This window comes from Haematobia irritans, chromosome 1, assembly GCF_050003625.1.
Source record: "Haematobia irritans isolate KBUSLIRL chromosome 1, ASM5000362v1, whole genome shotgun sequence".
Classification (NCBI taxonomy): Eukaryota; Metazoa; Arthropoda; class Insecta; order Diptera; family Muscidae; genus Haematobia; species Haematobia irritans.
Window position 1 is genome coordinate 262,903,505 of NC_134397.1, and position 20,801 is coordinate 262,924,305.

Genomic DNA, 20,801 nt, shown 5'->3' on the forward strand with positions numbered 1-20,801 from the left:
TATTTGGCTATTTGTGGTATTGGCTTATCAATTAAACTTAATAGATTTAATGTTGGCGCCACAAAAATCATAAGGAAATTTTCAAATAAATTTGAAAATAATTTTAATATTGCAGATATTCAAAGATGATTAAAGAAACTGAACTGCATTCTTTATTTATTGAATTAATCATTCCTCTTTACACACAAAACGTAATATTTAGCTTCTAGCCAAATATTTGATCTGTTTTCTTGTGATTGTTTTTAAACAGCTGATGTCCTGCATAAACGAGTATTCTGTTTTTTTTTAGCACGGCTTGGGTATCCAGTAATAAAATAAACCAAGGCCATTATAAACAAAATTTCAAAATTTTATACATATAGGAAATATTGTCTAAACTCTATTTCTATAGAAAATTTTGTCATAATTTTATTTCTATAGAAAATTTTGTCAAAATTTTTTTTCTATAGAACATTTTGTCAAAATTTTATTTTTATAGAATATTTTGTCAAAATTTTATTTCTATAGAAAATTTTGTCAAAAATTTCGCCAAGATTTCATTTCTATAGACAATTTTGTCAAGATTTTATTTCTATAGAACATTTTGTTAAAATTTTAGTTCAGTAGAAAATTTAGTCAAAATTTTATTTCTGTAGAAAATCTAGTCAAATTTTGTATACATTTCATTTCTATTGAAAATTTTGTCAATATTTCATTTCAAAGAAAATTTTGTCAATATTTTATTTCTTAAAAAATTTTGTTAATTTTTTCTTTAGATTGAAATTTTAAACCTATTCAAAATCTTGTCAAAATTTTATTTCTATAGAAAATTTTGTCAAGATTTTATTTCTATAGAAAATGTTGTCAAAATTTTATTTCTATAGAAAATTTTGTCAAAATTTTATTTCTATAGAAAATTTTGTCAAAATTTTATTTCTATAGAACATTTTGTGAAAATTTGATTTCTATAGAAAATTTTATTGCGATAGAAAATTTTGTCAAAATTTTATTTCTATAGAAAATTTTGTCAAAATTTTATTTCTATAGAAAAAATTGTCACAATTTTATTTCTATAAAAAACTTTGTCAACATTTTATTTCTATAGAAAATTGTGTTAAAATGTCATTTCTATAGAAAATTTTTTCAAAATTTTATTTGTATAGAAAATTAGTCAAATTTTCTAAAAATTGTCTTTCTATACAAAATGTTATTTCTATAGAAAAAATTCTCAAAAGTTTGTTTCTTCAGAAAATTTTATTTTGTGGAAAATTTGTGAAAATTTTATTTCTATAGAAAATTATGGCAAAATTCTAGTTATATTAAAAATTTAAAAAATCTATTTCTATTAAAAATTTTGTTTCTTTAGAAATGTTAATTCCTATCGATAATTTTATCAAATTTTATTTTTTTTTATAGAAAATTTAGTCAAAATCTTATTTTTATAAACAATTTTGTAAAAATTTTATTTCTACGGAAAATTTTGTCAACATTTTATTTCTACGGAAAATTTTGTAAAAATTTTATTTCTACAGAAAATTTTGTCAAAACTTTATTTCTATCGAAAATTTTGTCAAAATTTTATTTTATATAAAAAACTTTGTGAACATTTTATTTCTATAGAAAATTGTGTCAAAATGTAATTTCTATAGAAAATTTCTTCAAAAAATTATTTCTATAGAAAATTTAGTCAAATTTTCTCAAAATTTTTTTTCTATAGAAAAATTCTATTTCTATAAATATAAAAAATTCTATAAAATTCTATAAAAAATTCTGCCAAAATTTTATTTCCATAGAAAATTTTGTCAAAATTTTATTTCTGTTTTTTTATTAAGCTTGAGATCTTAGTTTTCATTTATTTATTTTTAATCCATCGTTCCTAATATTTCGCAATCGTTCATAATATTTCGTGTTTGCATATGATATTAGGAACGATGGATTAAACAAAAATAAAGGAAAACTAAGATCTCAAGCTTAATAAAACTATTGACATTTATTTAAAATTTTATTTCTTTAGAAATTTATTTCTAAAGAAATTTGTCAAAATTTCATTTCTATAGAAAATTTTGTCAAAATTTTATTTCTGAAGAAATTTTTGTCAAAATTTTATTTCTATTGAACATTTTGTTAAATTTTTTTTTTTTTATAGAAAATTTCATCAAATCTTTATTTCTATAGAAAATGTTGTCAACATTTTATTTCTACAACAAATCTTGTCAAAATTTTATTTCTATAGAAAATTTCTAACAATTTTATTTTATTTTAAATTTTATATCTGTAGATTTCATGTCTTTAAAAAATCTTGTAATGATTTCTATAGAAAATGATGTCAAAATTTATTTCTATAGAAAATTTTGTCAAAATTTTATTTCTATAGAAAAATTTGTCAAAGTTTTATCTATAGAAAATTTAGTCAAACTTTGTAAACATTTTATTTCTAAAGAAAAGTTTGCCAAGATTTTATTTCTATAGAAAATTTTGTTAAAATTTTTATTTCTATGGATAATTTTGTTAATTTTTTTTAGAAGATTTTATTTTGTAGAAATTTTTTGAAAATGTTATTTCTATAAAAAAACTTTGCCAACATTTGTGTTCTGTAGAAAATTGTGTTAAAATGTCAATTTTATTTCTATAGAAAATGTAGTAACATTTTCTTAAAATTTTATTTCTATAGAAAATTTTTTCAAAATTGTATTTCTATAGAAAAATTTGTCAAAATTTTGTTTCTTTAGAAAATTGTATTTTGTAGAAAATTTGTGAAAATTTTAATTTTTTTAGAAGATTTTATTTTGTAGAAAAATTTGTCAAAATTTTATTTCTGTAGAAAACATTTTCAAAATTTTATTTCTATATAAAAACTTTGTCAACATCTGTTTCTGTAGAAAATGGTGTTAAAATGTTCAAATGTTAATTTTATTTCTATAGAAATTGTAGTAAAATTTTCTAACAATTTTATTTCTATAGAAAATTTTTTCAAAATTTAATTTCTATAGAAAAATTTGTCAAAATTTTGTTTCTTTAGAAAATGTTATTTTGTAGAAAATTTGTGAAAATTTTATTTCTATAGAAAATTTTGTCAACACTTTATTTCTATAGAAAATTTTGTCAAAATTTTATTTCTACAGAAAACTTTGTCAAAACTTTATTTCTATAGAAAATTTTTGCAAAATGTCATTTCTATAGAAAATTTTGTCAAAATTTTATTTCTACGGAAAATTTTGTCAAAATTTTATTTCTGCAGAAAATTTTGTCAAAACTTTATTTCTGCAGAAAATTTTGTCAAAATTTTATTTCTATAGAAAATTTTGTCAAAATTTTATTTCTATAAAAAACTTTGTCAACATTTGATTTCTATAGAAAATTTGTGTCAAAATGTCATTTCTATAGAAAATTTCTTCAAAATTTCTATAGAAAATTTAGTCAAATTTTCTCAAAATTTTATTTCTATAGAAAAATTTATCAAAATTTTGTTTCTTTGGAAAATTTTATTTTGTAGAAAATTTTTGAAAATTTTATTTCTATAAAAAATTTTGTCAAAACTTTATTTCTATAGAAAATTATGGCAAAATTCTTGTTCCATAGAAAATTTATTAAAATTTTCTTTCTATTGAAAATTTTGTTTCGTTAGAAATTTTAATTTCTATCGAAAATTTTATAAATTTTTTTTATAGAACATTTCATCAAAATCTTATTTTGATAGAAAATTTTGTAAACATTTTATTTCTATAGAAATATTTGTAAATATTTTATTTCTATAGAAAATTGTGTCAAAATTGTATTGCTGTAGAAAATTATTTATATAGAAATTTTTGTCAACATTTTATTTCCATAGAAAATTTGGCTAACAAATTTAATATTTTATTTTATATTTTATTTCTATTGAAATTTTGTCAAAATTCCATTTTTTGTAAAGTTTTGATAAAATTTTTACAAAATTTGTGCTTCTATAGAAGATTTAGTCAAATTTTGTAAAAAATTTATTTCTATTGAAAATTTTGTCAAAATTTCATTTCTATAGAAAATGTTCTCAAAATTTTATTTTATTTTTTTTGCAAAATTTTATTTCTTAGAAAAGTATGTATGTAAAATTTTGTCAAAATTTTATTTCTATAGAAAATTTAGTCAAATGTTGTTAAAATTTTATTTTTACAGAAAATTTATAGATCAATTCCTTGTGATAGTCCTCGTATGGCCCACAAATGGATATGATTTTACTCATAGAAAAAAATTCGTAATATTAACTAAATTTGCTATTTAAATTGAGCAAACGAGTGACGTGTAAGTCGCTCTGATAAATTTGAGTTATGGAACATGAAAAATATTTTCCAACAGACTCATCATTTTTTTTTATGAAAATTTATCAGGAAAATTCTAAAGGTATCGGAAATAAGATTTGGTGAATAAAATCGCCAAAGTCAAGCATAGACTAAACTTCCCAAGTCCTAGTCCAATTCTATATTTACATTGCCTCTGTATGCAATAATGATTTATACTTTTTTAGAGAATAATACAAAGCACTTAATAATTCCGGAATTTTTATGACTTTCCCAATTATTGGCGAAAGAAAACCGTTTCCTTTCAAAGCAAAAAATGTCTCATTTGAATATAAACAATTATTTATTTGTGTCAATTTTTTCTATGCATTGCAAAAGCTTGGAATTAAAATCAAAGTTCCATGAAACCCACATACGATCGATTGCCTGTGAGCTCGTCTCTCCAGTCCACAATGGCTTCAACTTTGGTTTAGTGTCTTAGAAGAGATCATTAAACTCTTTTCTTCCAATTGCATACGATGGAGGAAAAAGTCGCCGCAAACAAATATGCCGAATAACAATTGACTTGCAATGTATGGACTATACATAAGGCCATTAGTCATTTGATTTGTTGCCCATTTTATTATGGCCACAATTTCATGCGACATTGCATTCTAAAATAGGGATTCTAATGAAGAACGTTTCGGTAAGAGATATTCGCGATGTTTCCCTCGGTTGGAAATAAATGAAGATGAAAGAAACATACATGAAGGGGATTTTTTCAGTTATTTTTTTAGTTCCTAGGGACTTATTTTAGGGATGACAATATGGAATTTTGGGGAAATTATTTAAACGATAAACCGCATATGATTTATGGAATTTTTAGAAGCAAATATTGTGTTAACGGTTTCTAGGTGATTTTATGAAAACATGAGCATCACTGATTTGTCTCCTAATGCTTTCAGTAAATGAATTCGTTAGGGATTTTGAGGTAGGCTCCAAAATCTCATTTTCGCATTTTAAATGCAAAAAATTTCACAGTGACTTTTTGCAATATTTAAATCCGCCTAGTCGACTGCTGACATTTTTTGATAGAGGAAACTTTTGACTTTTCATGTTGACCAAAATCGGCTAATCGATCAAATAATCGAATTTTAGAGAAAATCGTAAAGTCTGATTTGAATTAAAAGATGAATCGACTTTTCTACCAATCGATTTTTGTTGAAAAATTTTGAAAAATCGAAGTCGACTTTTTTTAACATTCACAATCAACTTCTCGACTTTGAAGAGCCGAAAGTCTCGACGTTATATCTTAATTTTTTTAAGTCGGAACGTCAAAAGTCTTTTTGTTTCAAAATTTAAAAAAAAAACGACTTTACTGAATTTTGAAAATTTATCATTACAATTCGTAATCGAAAGTCAAGATGTTACGAGTCGAATTTTCATTAATCGCAAAAGACTTTTACCACTTTTTAGAATTTAAAAAATTCAAATTCTAAAAAGTCTACAAGCTGATTTTTCAACACATGGGAATACTGAAAATTCGATATTTCTCAGAGCCGTCATTGCAACCATGGTTGCCAATAATAAGCTACCAAAACATGGGGAAAATTTTACCAAAAAAACTACTAAACAGAAAAATATTTTTGTTAAAATTTTAAAGAAAAGTTTGTCGAAATTTTATTTTTATAGAAAATTTTGGCGAAATTTTTATTTTATAGAAATTTTGTTAACATTTTATATCTATAGAAAATTTTGTCAAGATTTTATTTCTATAGAAAATCTTGTAAAATTTTTCTGCTATAGAATATTTTGTCAAAATTTTATTTCTGAAGAAAATTTTACTTCTATAGAAATTGTTGACACAATTCTAGTCTATAGAAAATTTTGTCAAAATGTTCTTTTTATATCAAATTTTGTCAAAAATGATTTTCTATACAAAACTTTGTCAAAATTTTTATTTCTATAGAAAATTTTGTCTAAAATTTTATTTCTATAGAAAATTTTGTCAAAATTTTATTTCTATAGAAAATTTTATCACAATTTTATTTATATAGAAAATTTTGCCAAAATTTTATTTCTATAGAAAATTTTGCCAACATTTTATTTCTATAGAAAATTTTGCCAAAATTTTATTTCTATAGAAAATTTTGCCAAAATTTTATTAATATACAAAATTTTGTCAAAAGTATTTGTTTTTATACCTAATGTTGTCAATTTTTTTCTATAGAAAATTTTGTCAAAATGTTTATTTCTATAGAAAATTTTGTCAAAATATATATTTCTATATAAAATTTTGTCAAAATTTTATTTCTATAGAAAATTTTGCAAAAATTTTTATTCTATAGAAAATTTTGTCAAAATGTTCTTTTCATATCAAATTTTGTCAAAAATGCTTTTCTATACAAAACTTTTTCAAAATTTTTATTTCTATAGAGAATTTTGTCAAAATTTTATTTGTATAGGAAATTTTATCAAAATTTTATTTATATAGAAAATTTTGCCAAAATTTTATTTATATAAACAATTTTGCCAACATTTTATTTCTATAGAAAATTTTGCCAAAATTTTATTACTATAGAAAATTTTGTCAAAATTTTATTTCTATAGAAAATTTTGTCAAAATTTTATTTCTATAGAAAATTTTGCCAAAATTTTTATTCTATAGATTTTTTTTTGAAAATTTATACCTAATGTTTTTTCTATAGAAAATTTTGTCAAAATGTTTATTTCTATAGAAAATTTTGTCAAAATTTTATTTCTATAGAAAATTTTGCCAAAATTGTTATTCTATAGAAAATTTTGTCAAAATTTAATTTCTAAAGAAAATTTTGTCTAAATTTTATTTCTATAGAAAATTTTATCAAAATTTTATTTCTAGAGAAAATTTTGTCAAAATTTTATTTCTATAGAAAATTTTGTCAAATGTTTTTTTTTTCGTTAGATAATGTTGTAAATTTTTTTCTATAGAAAATTTTGTCAAAATTGTATATCTATAGAAAATTTTGTTAAATGTTTCAGTTATAGGAAATTTTGTCAAAATTTTATTTCTGAAGAAAATTTTACTTCTATAGAAATTGTTGGCAAAATTTTATTTTATAGAAAATTTTGTCAAAATTTTATTTTTATATCAAATTTTGTCAAAAACGCTTTTCTATACAGAACTTTGTCAACATTTTTATTTCTATAGAAAATTTTGTCAAAATTATATTTCTATAGAAAATGTTGCCTAAATTTTATTTCTATAGAAAATTTTGCCAAACTTTTATTTCTATACAAAATTTTATCAAATGTTTTTTTTTTCTATAGATAATATTGTCAATTTTTTTCTATAGAAGATTTTGTCAAAATTTTATTTCTGAAGAAAATTTTACTTCTATAGAAATTGTTGGCAAAATTTTATTTTATAGAAAATTTTGTCAAAATTTTATTTTTATATCAAATTTTGTCAAAAACGCTTTTCTATACAAAACTTTGTCAAAAAAGCTTTTCTATACAAAACTTTGTCAAAATTTTTATTTCTATAGAAAATTTTGTCAAAATTATATTTCTAATGAAAATGTTGACAAATTTTTATTTCTATACAAAATTTTGTCAAATGTTTTTTTTTCTATACATAATTTTGCCAATTTTTTTCTATACAAAACTTTTTCAAAATTTTTATTTCTATAGAAAATTTTATCAAAATTTTATTTGTGTAGGAAATTTTATCAAAATTTTATTTCTATAGAATATTTTGCCAAAATTTTATTTATATAGAAAATTTTGTCAAATTTTATTTCTATAGAAAATTTTGCCAAAAATTTTATTTTAAATATCTATAGAAAATTTTGTTAATATTTTATTTCAAATATCTAAATAATTTTTGTTTCTATAGAAAATTTTGTGAAAATTTGTAAAAATTATATTTCTATTGAAAATTTTGTCAAAATTTCATTTCTATTGAAAATTTTGTCAAGATTTCATTGCTATAGAAATTTTGTCAAAATTTTGTTTTTAAATGTCTATAGAAAATTTTGTCAACATTTTGTTTCAAATATCTGTAGAAATTTGTCAACATTTTATTTCTATAGAAAATTTTTGTCAAATGAGTTTTTTTATAGAAAATATTGTCAACTTTTTTTATAGAATATTTTGTGAAAATTTTATTTCGATAGAAAATTCTGACAAGATTTTAGTTCTATAGAAAATTGTGTTAAAATTTTGTTTCTATAGAAAACTGCGTTAAAATTTTATTTCGATAGAAAATTTTGTCAAGATTTTATTTCTACAGAAAATTGTGTTAAAATTTTATTTCTATCGAAAATTTTGTTAAAATTTTGTTTCCATCGAACATTTTGTCAAAATTTTATTTTTATAGAAAAATTTTCAAAATTTTATTTCTACAATTAATGAATTATTGATATTGAAACGAGCTCGAGGTCTGTGGTTTTTGATTTATTTTTTATTCAATATTTCGTCTTTTCATTGAAAGACTTCATCGGGAAAATTTTTGAAAACAACAAAAATATTACAACCACTAGTGAGTAGAACTTAACGACACAGCGTCTGTTGTCATACAACAGACGCTCTACTTAAAAGTGGGTGTAATATTTTTGTGGTTTTCAAAAATTTTCCCAATGAAGTCTTTCAATGATAAGACGAAATATTGAATAAAAAATAAATTAAAAACCACAGACCTCGAGCTCGTTTCTATCAATAATTCATTAATTGGAAAAATCAAATATATGTCGAAAACTATAAAAACAAGTTTGTAACATAATTTTATTTCTATAGAAAATTTGTCAAAATTTTATTTCTATACAAAATTTTGTCAAAATTAATTTTTTTAGAGAATTTTCGAAAATGTTATTTCTAGGGAAAATTTGTGAAGTACCTCCTAGAGAGGAACACCTACTATAAGGATAATTTCTGGTATGTTCCTAAAATTTTTAGAATTTTACTCCCCTATTAATCAAATCTTTCAATGGCATCTCTATGGACGAAGATCTTCCATATGGGTAGAGAGCTTGTTGTGGCCACTGTTTACACGTAAGTGGGGTGCCCACGTGTTTAGCATAAATTCTACTCATGTAGAAAATATTCTTCAGATATACCCCTGAATTTTCCATCTTCCCTTGGCATCATCGATGCCTTCCTGATAAACATTTCTCAAAAAAAAGAAACAAATAAGTGTGACTTGTATAATTTAATCATATTCATGTGAATCCAATATAACAGCAGACAGACGAACGGACGGACGGCCATACATTAATGTCTCTTTCGGCTATTTTTAGTAGTCTATTGCAGTCATGAATTCAAGCGTTTCTATTAAAGCAAAAAAACTGACTAAATAAGAAATTAAAATGGGTTAATTGCCATCACATTACATTGAGGGGATAATAGTTATGGCTTTATATGCTCGTTAAGAGCAGCGCCATAAAACAACAGAAACTTTGAAAAAAATCTCTCGGCCGCCCTGGACAATTTTAGTAAAACAGAAAAAAGATGATTCTCAGAATAACAAGTATCTTGCTATGATGAGATGAAAACCATTCCCATCATCATCATCGTGAGGAAAAGAAACGAGGCATCCAAGTGTACATTTACCTTTTCAATTTGAATAGACAACAATCGCAAAACCGTTGGCTTGTTTGCATACAAAAATTTTCTTGAAGTATGAAAGGATTTCCTAAGAAAAAAAAAATAACTAACAAATTCTGGCATAAACACATGTGTAGGTTGTTAATCTCAGAATGAGGAAATGGGATAAAGTACGGTTTGAAGAAAATGAATTTGAATTGAGGTGGTCGTAGGCCATATATACGCATAGGTTGGATGTTAACAAACATCATACACCTGATTTGAAAACAGTGGGGGGAAAAGAAAGTAGAAGGTTCACAATAACTGAAAATTGTTAGCCAGCTAAGTTCTCCAATGAAATTAGTTTAGATTTAATTTTAGGAAGGCTACTTCATAATTTTATATTAGAAAAATAAATATCAGTTCATCTTCATATTTCTCCTTTTGAAAAGGTGTGTGGCTTTTTTAAAACGAGTTTGCCACCTTTTATTGCCAGTGCCACTTTGTGCCGAAAAAGTGGCAAATTTTTCTATAAAATAAAAGTAACAATTCAATGCATTTATATGAGTGCTTTACCATATTTACATATTGACAAAATTGCAATTTCTATAGACAATTTTGTCAAAATTTTATCTCTATTGAAAATTTTTTCAAAATTTTATTTCTATAGAAAATGTTGTCAACATTTTATCTCTATTGAAAATTTTGTCAAAATTTTATTTCTATATAAAATTTTGCCAAAATTTTACTTATATTGAAAATTATGTCAAAATTTTATCTCTATTTAAAATTTTGTCAAAATTTTATTTCTATTGAAAATTTTGTCAAAATTTTATTTCTATGGAAAATTTTGTCACAATCTTATTTCTATAGAAAATTTTGTCAAAATCTTATGTCTATAGAAAATTTTGTCAAAATCTTATGTCTATAGAAAATTTTGTCAAAATTTTATTTCTATAGCAAATGTTGTCAACATTTTGTCTTTATACAAAATTTTGTCAAAATTTTATTTCTATAGAAAATTTTGTCACAATATTATTTCTATAGAAAATTTTTTCAAAATTTTATTTCTAGAGAAAATTTTGTCAAAATCTTATTTCTATAGAAAATTTTGTCCAAATATTATTTCTATAGAAAATTTTGTCAAAATTGTATTTCTATAGAAAATTTTGTCCAAATTTTATTTCTATAGAAAATTTTGTCAAAATTTTATTTCTATAGAAATTTTTTTCAAAATCTTATTTCTATAGAAAATTTTGTCAAAATTTTATTTCTATAGAAAATTTTGTCAACATTGTATATCTATAGAAAATTTTATCAACCTTGTATTTCAATAGAAAATTTTGTCAAAATTTTATCTCTATTGAAAATTTTGTCAAAATTTTATCTCTATAGAAAATTTTGTCAAAATTTTATTTCTATAGAAAGTTTTGTCAAAATTTTATAACTATAGAAAATTTTGTCACAATTTTATTTGTATAGAAAAGTTTGTCAAATTTTTTTCTATAGAAAAGTTTGTCACAATTTTATTTTTATAGAAAAGTTTGTCAACATTTTATTTCTATAGAAAATTTTGTCACAATTTTATTTCTATAGAAAATTTTGTCAAAATTTAATTTCTGTAGAAAATTTCGTCAAAATTTTATTTCTATAGAAAATTTTGTCAAAAATTTTATTTCTATAGAAAATTTTGTCAAAAATTTTATTTCTATTGAAAATTTTGTCAAACATTTTATTTCTATTGAAAATTTTGTCAAAAATTTTAGTTCTATTGAAAATTTTGTCAAAATTTTATCTCTATTGAAAATTTTTACAAAATTTTATTTCTATAGAAAATTTTGTCAAAATTTTATTTCTATTGAAAATTTTGTCAAAACTTTATCTCTATTGAAAATTTTTACAAAATTTTAGTTCTATAGAAAATTTTGCCAAAATTTCATTTCTATAGAATGTTTTCAAAATTATACTTTTACAAAAAATTTTGTCAAAAATTTTCATAAGAAAATTTTGTCAAAAATTTTATTTCTATTGAAAATTTTTTCAAAATTTTATTTCTATAGATTTTTTTTTTTCAAAATTATATATTTTTTTTTCAAAATTATTATATATTATACAAAAAATTTTGTGAAAATTTTATTTCTATACAAAATGTTGTCAAAATTTTATTTCCAAAGAAAATTTTGTCAAAATTTTATTTCTATAGAAAATTTTGTCAAAATTTTATTTCTATGGAAAATTTTGTCAAAATTTTATCTTTATTGAAAATGTTGTCAAAATTGTATTTCTATTGAAAATTTTGTCTGCATTTTACTTTATAGAAAATTTTGCCAAAATTTTATTTATATAGAAAATTTTGCCAAAATTTTATTTATATAGAAAATTTTGCCAAAATTTTATTTCTATAGAAAGTTTTGTCAAAATTTTACTTCTATAGAAAATTTTGTCAAAATTTTTCTTCTATAGAAAATTTTGTCAAAATTTTGTTCTGTCGAAAATTTTGTCAAAATTGTATTTCTATTGAAAATTTTGCCAAAATTTTATTTCTATAGAAAATTTTGACAAAATTTTATTTTATATTGAAAATTTTACCAAAATTTCATTTCTATAGAAATTTTTTTTTTTCAAAATTATACTTTTACAAAAACTTTTGTCAAAAATTTTTTCTAAGAAAATTGTGTCAAAAATTTTATTTCTATTGAAAATTTTGTCAAAATTTTATTTCTATAGATTTTTTTTTTCAAAATTATACTTCTACAAAAAATTTTATTTCTATAGAAAGTTTTGCCAAAATTTTATTTCTATAGAATTTTTTTTTTTCAAAATTTTATTTCTGTAGAAAATTTGTCAAAATTTTATTACTTTAGAAAATTTTGTTAAAATGTTATTTCTATAGAAAATTTTGTCACAATTTTATTTTCTAAAGAAAATTTTGTCAAAATTTTATTTCTGGAAATGGAAAAAGAAGAGGAGGCACGCTCAAAATAAACCCAGCCATGTGAATTCAAATCGATGATTTGACAGTGGCATAGGAAAAGAGATATGTTTGTTTCGAATTTATTTCTGCATAAGCCGGCTATCAATGTAAAACCTTTTTTCGGAGGGTTCAAGTGTGGTTTTTTTTGGGTTTAATAAACTGCCTGAATTTATTCTGATAATTGGTTGATAGTTTTGCTGCAAGTAGAGGATGCTGATGAGGAATGTGGTAATTCCGAAACGTGCGTCCATCCAACCATCTTGCAGTCTATAGGGCTTTGCCCAAATAAATTTGACAAACATTCTTTTCCTCTGTTGGTTAAGCTACTCTTGTAGTTTAGTCAATGTATGGTTTTAAGCTGAAATAAAAAACAACAACAATGCTTAAAGAACAAAACCAACAATAACAAAACAAAACAAATGGAGAAAAATTTTATTTCTATAGAAAATATTGTCAAAATCTTATTTCTATAGAAAATTTTGTCAACATTTTATTTCTATAGAAAATTTTCCCAAAATTTTATTTCTATGGAAAATTTTGTCAAAATTTTATTTCTATAGAAAATTTTGGCAAAATTTTATTTCTATAGAAAATTTTACCAAAATTTTATTGCTATAGGAAAACAGAAAAAAAATTTGGGAAGTACCTTTTAGATGGAGATGAATATCATGCAAAATTTGCCAAATCATATTTATGGGATATATTGTCCATATCAGTGATGAACACTGATGAAGGGTCAACATTTAGCCCGAAGTAAAAAAGCTTAAAAAAATGTTTTTGAAAACTTGTGGTGTTTTGGTAGAGATACCAAGAGGCGTCTAGAACAACTCTGAAGTTAAGCACCGCACTTGAGCCATACACGCGAGTGAGTATTTTTCTGGCTCTTAAATTAAAATTTTTCACAAAAGTCTGCAATACATTTTTGACATTTAGGCCCGAGTCCTCACAAAATGATTTCACAATTGTAGAAAAATGTCTTACCCAAGCTAGGTTAGGTTAAAGTGGCAGCCCGATTAAGATTCAGGCTCACTTAGACTATTCAGTCCATTGTGATAAGCTAAGTAAAATTATAAATTAGCATGTGAGCCCCCAGAATAAAATCATGTGTCCGTTTGTAACCCAAATTCTCAATTTCCACCCTATATCTGCGGTGAAGTAAAGAAACCCATTAAAAAAAATCCCCACATTTATAGAAATTCCCCATCGAATCCACAAGTCCCTAATTCACAAAAATATCCCAAATTTTGAGAAAAATCCCGTATTCTAGTAACACTGTCCAAAACAAACATCTACCTTCATTTACAAAGTTGTCCTCATTAACACCTTAAATCCAAATGTACAACTATTTGGTTTACTGGGTTATTCAATTGTTAATAGCAATTAAATTTATTTTGTTAATTGTAACATCGATTATTCTTTTGAAAATAAACAAGTATATACGGCCGCAAGTTCGGCCAGGCCGAATCTTATGTACCCACCACCATGGATTGCGTAGAAACTTCTACGAAAGACTGTCATCCACAATCGAATTACTTGGGTTGTGGTATCTTAAAACTTCTTATTCCTGCATGGTTGTTGGATACCATATACTAGCATCACGTACCAAATTTCAACCGAATGGGAAGTATTTTGTTCTTCCAAGGGGCTCTGGAGGTCAAATCTGGGGATCGGTTTATATGGGGCCTATATATAATTATGGACCGATATCGACCAATTTTTGCATGGGAGTTTGAGGCCATATATTAACACCACGTACCAAATTTCAACTGAATCAGATGAATTTTGGTCTTCCAAGAGGTTCCGGAGGTCAAATCTGGTGATCGGTTTATATGGGGGCTATATATAATTATGAGCCGATGTGGACCAATTTTTGCATGGTTGTTAGAGACCACATACTAACATCACGTACCAAATTTCAGCCATATCGGATGGAATTTGCTTCTCTTAGAGGCCTCGCAAGCCAAATCGGGGGATCGGTTTATATGGGGGCTATATATAATTATGGACCGATGTGGACCAATTTTTGCATGGTTGTTCGAGACCATATACTAACATCACGTACCAAATTTTAGCCGGATCGGATGAAATTTGCTTCTCTTAGAGGCCTCGCAAGCCAAATCGGGGGATCGGTTTATATGGGGGCTATATATAATTATAGACCGATGTGGACCAATTTTTGCATGGTTGTTAGAGACTATATACTAACACCATGTACCAAATTTCAGCCGGATTGGATGAAATTTGCTTCGCTTAGGGGCCTCGCAAGCCAAATCGGGGATCGGTTTATATGGGGGCTATATATAATTATGGACCGATGTGGACCAATTTTTGCATGGTTGTTAGAGACCATATACTAACACCATGTACAAAATTTCAGCCGGATCGGATGAAATTTGCTTCTCTTAGAGGCCTCGCAAGCCAAATTTTGGGGTCCGTTTATATGGGGGCTATACGTAAAAGTGGACCGATATGGCCCATTTGCAATACCATCCGACCTACATCAATAACAACTACTTGTGCCAAGTTTCAAGTCGATAGCTTGTTTCGTTCGGAAGTTAGCGTGATTTCAACAGACGGACGGACGGACGGACGGACGTGCTCAGATCGACTCAGAATTTCACCACGACCCAGAATATATATACTTTATGGGGTCTTAGAGCAATATTTCGATGTGTTACAAACGGAATGACAAAGTTAATATACCCCCCATCCTATGGTGGTGGGTATAAAAAGACCTTTCACATCACATTTCAAACTCAACAAAATCTCAGCTGTGAAATCCACGCTGAAAAATAAAAAATCGTGAGTCTTACGAAAACATAAACAAAGATATATTAAATTAAAAAAAATATTTTTGTGTCTAGAATAACTCTCAGGTGTAACACCTCACTTGAGCTATACACGTGTGATCCAGACCAGATACAAATAATCATCATAAAAAAGTTTATTTTCAGGACCTTGTTTACACAGTTTTCTATACAAATGTGTTCTCAAAAACACCCTCTATTTAAAACCAAATATTCAACCAAATGGTTTACTGGGTTATCCAACGGTTAATAGCAATTAAATTTATTGTATTAATTGTAACATCAATTATTTTTTTTTTCAAGCTAAAAAAACCTTCTAAATCCCCAGTCACATTCCACCCCCAACATTCGTTTTTTTTTTTTTTTGCAAATCCAGCGAGAATTCATTAAATAAACATTTGTAGACATCTACAATGTCCATAAATTTTGCACTCATTGCTGAGGCTAATATTTCAAGTTTATTTATAGTTTACGTGTATATATTTGGTGCAAAACTATACAGAGCTCTATGTCATGATCATTTAAAAATAAAAATTCTATCAAAATGGGAAAATGTCGATGCCATTCTCTTCGGTTGCCTTACGCAAGTAATGGACATGAACAAATGGCCCAATGCGAAGGTATCACAAACAAAAGTAGAAGATGAGAAGACGCCTAATGTTTATACTACAATGAAGGAAAAAATTAAAGACACTTTAATTGCAAATTTGTGTTCTTTATTTTCTTAATCATCCGAATAAAATACAAAAATGTTTTGTTTAGAACTAAACATATGGTCTAGTAGGTGGGTAGGTAGGTGGTTTATTTTCGTTTCATTCTAATTCTAAATGACTTTCCAATTTAATACGAGTATGAGAATTTTTTTGTTTGGAATTCACTGACCTTCCAGGTATTTTCACACTATTCTTTGAAGACCTCATACAATTGTATCAATAAATTTTTACGAGTGATTGTCGATCAATTTATGATAGATGCTCTATGGCTATAGCAATGCTATGAAGGTAATCAATTTTTTTCTTTTTTGTTTTGGTGCAGAATTATATTTTGAATTGCACTAAATTTTGTTTTAGCCTTGAAATTTTTATTTCAAAGATTGCTTTCCATTTTTCACACTTTGTAATATTTATTTAAAGAGAAAGTTTACCATTTAAATTTTTTTGCAAAATTAAAAATTAAATTAAAATGTGGGACGTAATTTAGTGTGATAATTAAGAAAATATTTGAATTTTTTAGGGATTTAGATATACAGAAAAAAATATACACAAAATATAGAAACATTAACCCCACTTTTCATGAAGCTCCGTTAGTGCTCCGTTAGTTAACGAACTTTTAAATCGCACAATGGACATATCTGTCACCTTGCCTATATATTCACTATGTCAGTTAAGAACTTAACTGCTGAAATATTTTCAGTTAAAGTTAACCGGAGAGATGATATTGGCAATTTATTTTCTGTTAAGTAGCAGTTAAAGCCTAACGCAGCTACATGAAAATGGCCGTAAGTCAATTAAGTCAATGATTGAAATTTGTTAAGTTTTCAGTTAAAAGACAAGAATATACGGCTGTAAGTTCGGACAAGCCGAATCTTATGTACCTTGTATAGAAACTTCTACAAAAGGTAAGTGCGGTAACACTTACCGATGGCGAGGTATCTTAAAACCTCTCAACACCGTCCTCTAAATTGTAAGTTAGTCTATACGGGGTATATATAAAAAAATTATTTTTGAGAAAATTGTCTATAGATATAACATTTTGACAAACTTTTCTATAGAAATAAAATTTTGACAAAATTTTCAATAGAAATAAAATTTTAACAAAATGTTCTATAGAAATAAAATTTTAACAAAATTTTCAATAGAAGTAAAATTCTAACAAGATTTTCTATAAAAATAAAATGTTGACAACATTTTCTATAAAAATAACATTTTGACAAAATTTTCTATAGAGATAAAATTTTGACAACATTTCCTATAGAAAAACAATTTTGACAAAATTTCCTATAAAAAAAAAAATTGACAAAATTTTCTATAGAAATAAAATTTTGACAAAATTTTCTACAGAAATACAATTTTGACAGCATTTTCTATAGAAATACAATTTAAATTTTTTTATAGAAATAAAACTTTAACAAAATTTTCTAAAAAAAAAAATTGACTAAATTGTCTATTAAAGTAAAATTTTGACAAAATTTTCTGTAGAAATAACATTTTGACAAAATTTTCTAGAGCAAAAAAAATTTTGACAAAATTTTCCGTAGAAATAAAATTTAGAAAAAATTTTCTATAGAAATAAAATTTTGACAAAATTTTCTATAGTAATAAAAGTTGTGTACATTTCTAATTTTGACACCATTTCCTATAAAAAAAAAATTGACAAAATTTTCTATAGAATAAAATTTTGACAAAATTTTCGATAAAAATGAAATTTTGACATAATTTTATATAAAAATAAGTTTTCGAAAAACTGTTCTTTAAAAATAAAATTTTGACATAATGTCATATATAGAAATAAAATTTTAACAAAATTTTCTATAGAAATAAAATTTTAGCAAAATTTACTATAGAAATAAAATTTTAACAAAATTACTATTGCAATAAAATTTTGTCAAATTTTTCTATAGAAATAAAATTTTGATAAAAGTTTCAATAGAAATAAAATTTTGACAAAATTTTCTATAGAAATAAAATGTTGACAAAATTTTCAATAGAAATAAAATTTTGACAAAATTTTCTATAGAAATAAAATTTTGACAAAATTTTCTATAGAAATAAAATTTTGACAAAATTTTCAAAAAAAAATACAAAATTGTCTATTACAATAAAATTGTGACAAAATTTTCTGTAGAAATAAAATTTTGACAAATTTTTTTATAGAAATAAAATTTTGACAAAATTTTCTATAGAAATAAAATTTAGACAAAATTTTCTTTAGAAAAAAAATTTTGACAAAATTTTATTTAGAAATAAAATTTTGACAAAATTTTCTATAGAAATAAAATTTTGACAAAATTTCCTATAGAAATAAATCTTTGACAAAATTTTCTATAGAAATAAAATTTTGACAAAATTTTCTATAGCAATAAAATTTAGACAAAATTTTATTTGGAAAAAAATTTTTGACAAAATTATCTTTAGAAATAAAATTTTGACAAAACTTTCTTTAGAAAAAAATTTTTGACAACATTTTCTTTAGAAATAAAATTTTGACAAAATTTTCTATAAAAATAAAATTTTGACAACATTTTCGATAGAAATAAAATTTTGAAAAAATGTTCTTTAAAAATAAAATTTTGACATAATTTCGTATATAGAAATAAAATTTTTACAAAATTTTCAATAGAAACAAAATTTCTATTGAAATAAAATTTTGACAAATTTTTTTTTAGAAATAAAATTTTGACAAAATTTTCTGTAGTAATAAAAACTTGGTACATTTTTATTTTGTTTACATTTTCTATAGAAATAAAATTTTAACAAAATTTTCTATAGAAAAAAAAAATTTGAGAAAATTGCCTATTAAAATAAAATTTTGACAAATTTTTCTAAAGAAATAAAATTTTGACAAAATTGTTATAGAAATAACATTTTGACAGAATTTTCAATAGAAATAAAATTTTGTCAAGATTTTCTATAGAAATAAAATTTTGATAAAATTTTCTATAGAAATAAAATTTTTACAAAATTTTTATAGATATAAAATTTTAACAAAATTTTCCATAGAAATAAAATTTGGACAAAATTTTCTTTAAAAAAAATTTTTTTGACAAAATTTTCTTTAGAAATAAAATTTTTAACAAAATTTTCTATAGAAATAAGATTTTGACAAAATTGGCTATAGAAATAAGATTTTGACAAAATTTTCTATAGAAATAAAATTTTGACAAAATTTTCTATAGAAATAAAATTTTCTATAAAAATAAAATTTTAACAAAATTTTCAATAGAAATAAAATTTTAACAAAATTTTCTATAGAAATAAAATTTTAACAAAATTTCTATTGAAATAAAATTTTGACAAAATTTTCCATAAAAATAAAATTTTGTCAAAATTTTCTGTAGAAATAAAATTTTGACAAAATTTTCTATACACATAAAATTTTGACAAAATTTTCTATAGAAATAAAATTTCGACGAAATTTTCCATAGAAATAAAATTTAGACAAAATTTTCTTTAGAAAACAATTTTTGACAACACTTTTTTTAGAAATAAAATTTTGACAAAATTTTTATAGAAATAAAATGTTGACAAAATTGTCTATAGAAATAAAATTTTGACTAACTTGTCTATTAAAATAAAATTTTGACAACATTTTCTATAGAAATAAAATTTTGACAAAATTGGCTATAGAAATAAAATTTTGACAAAATTTTCTATAGAAATAAAATTATGACAAAATTTTCTATAGAAATAAAATTTTAACAAAATTTTCAATAGAAATAAAATTTTAACAAAATTTTCTAAAGAAATAAAATGTTGACCAAATTTTTATAGAAAAAAAAACTGACAAAATTTTCTATTAAAATAAAATTTTCTGTAGAATAAAAATATTGACCAAATGTTCTATAGAAATTAAATTTCGACAAAATTTCTTTAGAAATAAAATTTTGACAAAATTTTCACATAATTTTATATAGAAATAAAATTTTGGCAAAATTTTCTATAGTAATAAAATTTGGTACATTTTTAGGCAATATGGACCAATTTTTGTGAGATTGGCCATCGGCTATATAAAACTAAAGACCGATATGGACCAATTTTTGCATGGCTGTTAGCGGCCATATAATAACGCAATGTACCAAATTTCAACCGAATCGGATGAAATTTGCACCTTCAAAGAGGATTCGCACCCCATCGGGATCGGTTTATATGGGGGCTATATATAATTAAGGACCGATGCGGACCATTCCAAAATTATAGATCATATACTAACACCACGTACCAAATTTCAACCGGATCTCCTTGAGGCTCCGCAAGCCAAATCTGGGTGTCCGTTTAAATGGGAGTTATACGTAAAAATGGACCGATATGGCCCATTTGCAATACCAGCCGACCTACATCAATAACAACTACTTGTGCCAAGTTTCAAGTCGATAATTTGTTTCGTTTCACCACGACCCAGAATATATATACTTTTTGGGGTCTTAGAGCATTATTTCGATGTATTACAAACGGAATGACAAAGTTAATATACACCCATAAAACTCAATAACGGCCATTTTCATGTAGCTCC

At 23.7% G+C, this 20,801-nt stretch overlaps 1 protein-coding gene across 3 annotated transcripts in view; it reads right to left on the reverse strand.

The window, feature by feature from the left end:
• The window catches only part of LOC142221991 (aminopeptidase N), a 369,903-nt gene that overhangs the window by 54,831 nt on the left and 294,271 nt on the right, over positions 1–20,801 (reverse strand). The gene's annotated exons all lie outside the window — the stretch shown is intronic.